This window comes from Arachis ipaensis, chromosome B1, assembly GCF_059453495.1.
Source record: "Arachis ipaensis isolate K30076 ecotype BB chromosome B1, ASM5945349v1, whole genome shotgun sequence".
Lineage (NCBI taxonomy): Eukaryota > Viridiplantae > Streptophyta > Magnoliopsida > Fabales > Fabaceae > Arachis > Arachis ipaensis.
The window spans coordinates 71,337,324-71,340,306 of record NC_142436.1 but is presented as its reverse complement, the minus strand read 5'-3'; the positions used below and the strand labels follow the sequence as shown (position 1 = coordinate 71,340,306).

General features: G+C 39.9%; 1 non-coding gene across 1 annotated transcript; it reads left to right on the top strand.

Moving 5' to 3' along the window:
• Positions 1–1,890: 1,890 nt before the first annotated feature.
• LOC148576979 (small nucleolar RNA R71) lies at positions 1,891–1,998 on the top strand. The gene has a single exon (XR_015903852.1). It is a non-coding gene; the product is annotated as a small nucleolar RNA R71 (small nucleolar RNA).
• The last annotated feature ends 985 nt before the right edge of the window (positions 1,999–2,983 follow it).

Genomic DNA, 2,983 nt, shown 5'->3' with positions numbered 1-2,983 from the left:
CAGATGCTCCTCCAGGGTGTGATTTTTCTTCTGCTGTTTTTGATTCCGTTTTCAATTTTTATATTTATTTTGTGACTCCTCATGATCATGAACCTATAAAGACACATAACTAAGAAAAATATAGTTAGATAAATAAACATTGGGTTGCCTCCCAACAAGCACTTCTTTAATGCCAATAGCTTGACAGTGGGCTCTCATGGAGCCTCACAGATGTGCAGAGCTTTGTTGAGACTCTCCAACACCAAACTTAGAGTTTGGATATGGGAGTTCAACACCAAACTTAGAGTTTGGTTGTGGCCTCCCAACACCAAACTTAGAGTTTGACTGTGGGGGCTCTGGTTGACTCTGCTTGGAGAGAAGCTTTTTCTGCTTCCTCTCTATGGTTGCAGAGGGAGATCCTTGAGTTTTAAACACAAGGGAGTTCTCATTCCATTGAAGGAATATTTCACCTCTGTCAACATCAATCACAGCTCTTGCTATGGCCAGGAAAGGTCTTCCTAGGATGATGGATTCATCCTCTTCCTTTCCAGTATCCAGGACTATGAAATCAGCAGGGATGTAAAGGCCTTCAACCTTTACTAACACGTCCTCTACTTGTCCATAAGCCTGTTTTCTTGAGCTGTCTGCCATCTCTAGTGAGATTTTAGCAGCTTGCACCCCATAGATTCCCAGTTTCTCTATTACAGAGAGGGGCATGAGGTTCATTCCTGAACCAAGGTTACACAGAGCTTTAAAGATCATAGTGCCTATGGTACAGGGTATTATGAACTTTCCAGGATCCTGTCTCTTCTGAGGTAATGTCAGTTGATCCAGATCACTCAGTTCATTGATGAACAAGGGAGGTTCAACTTCCCAAGTATCAATGCCAAATAATTTGGCATTCAGCTTCATGATTGCACCAAGAAACTTGGCAGTTTGCTCTTCAGTAACCTCCTCATTCTCTTCAGAAGAGGAATACTCATTAGAGCTCATGAAGGGCATAAGGAGGTTCAATGGAATCTCTATGGTCTCTAGATGAGCCTCAGAGTCCTTTGGTTCCTCAGAGGGAAGCTCCTTATTGACCACTGGACGTCCCAGGAGGTCTTCCTCCTTGGGATTCATGTCCTCTCCTCTCCTCACAGGTTCGGCCATGGCGCTTATGTCAATGGCCTTGCACTCTCCTTTTGGATTCTCTTCTGTATTGCTTGGGAGAGTACTAGGAGGGATTTCGGTGATCCTCTTACTCAGCTGGCCTACTTGTGCTTCCAAATTTCTAATGGAAGACCTTGTTTCATTCATGAAACTTACAGTGGCCTTGGACAGATCAGAGACTAAGTTTGCCAAATTAGAAGTATTTTGTTCAGAGTTCTCTGTCTGTTGCTGAGTGGATGATGGAAAAGGTTTATTATTGTTAAACCTGTTTCTTCCACCATTATTAAAGCCTTGTTGAGGCTTTTGATCCTTCCATGAGAAATTTGGATGATTTCTCCATGATGAGTTATAGGTGTTTCCATAAGGTTCACCTAAGTAATTCACCTCTGCTATTGCAGGGTTCTCAGGATCATAAGCTTCTTCTTCATAAGAAGCCTCTTGAGTACTGTTGGATGCAGCTTGCATTCCATGCAGACTCTGAGAGATCATATTGACTTGCTGAGTCAATATTTTATTCTGAGCCAATATGGCATTCAGAGTATCAACCTCAAGAACTCCCTTCTTCATAGGCGTCCCATTACTCACAGGATTCCTTTCAGAAGTGTACATGAACTGGTTATTGGCAACCATGTCAATGAGTTCTTGAGCTTCTGCAGGCGTTTTCTTTAGGTGAATGGATCCACCTGCAGAGGTATCCAATGACATCTTTGATAACTCAGATAAACCATCATAGAATATATCCAGGATGGTCCATTCTGAAAGCATGTCAGAAGGACACTTTTTGGTCAACTGTTTGTATCTTTCCCAAGCTTCATAGAGGGATTCACCTTCTTTCTGCCTGAAGGTTTGAACATCAGCTCTAAGCTTGCTCAGCTTTTGAGGAGGAAAGTACTTGGCTAAGAAAGCCGTGACCAGCTTATCTCAAGAGTTTAGGCTGTCTTTGGGTTGAGAATCCAACCATAATCTAGCTCTGTCTCTTACAGCAAAAGGGAAAAGCATGAGCCTGTAGACTTCAGGATTTACTCCATTAGTCTTAACAGTATCACATATCTGCAAGAATTCAGTTAAGAACTGAAAAGGATCTTCAGAAGGAAGTCCATGAAACTTGCAGTTCTGCTGCATCAGAGAAACTAACTGAGGTTTCAGCTCAAAGTTGTTTGCTCCAATGGCAGGAATGGAGATGCTTCTTCCATGTAAATTGGAATTAGGTGCAGTAAAGTCACCAAGCATTCTCCTTGCATTGTTGTTGGGTTCGGCTGCCATCTCCTTTACTTGTTCGAAATTTTCAATCAAGTTGTCTCTGGATTGTTGTAATTTAGCTTCTCTTAATTTTCTCTTCAGAGTCCTTTCAGGTTCTGGATCAGCTTCAACAAGAATGCCTTTTTCTCTGTCCCTGCTCATAAGAAAGAGGAGAGAAAAAGAAAAGAAGAGGAATCCTCTATGTCACAGTAAAGAGGTTCCTTATTGTTAGTAGAAAAGAAGAAGAAGAAATTCGAACACAGATAGAGGAGGGGGTTCGAATTTGGTGATGATGTGAGGAAGAGATGTTAGTAGATGAATAAATAAATAGAATAAGATGAGAGAAAAGGAGGGAATTTTCGAAAATTATTTTTGAAAAGGAGTTAGTGATTTTTGAAAATGGTTTTTGAAAAATGTTTAGTATTTTTTTCGAAAATTTTTGAAATCAAAAATAAAAATAAAAATAATTAGTTAAGTAAAAAGAAATTTTTGAAAAAGAGGGAAGATATTTTCAAAAATTAGAGAGAGAGAGTTAGTTAGGTAGTTTTGAAAAAGTTAAGAAACAAATAAAAAGTTAGTTAGTTAGTTGAAACAAATTTTGAAAATCACTTTT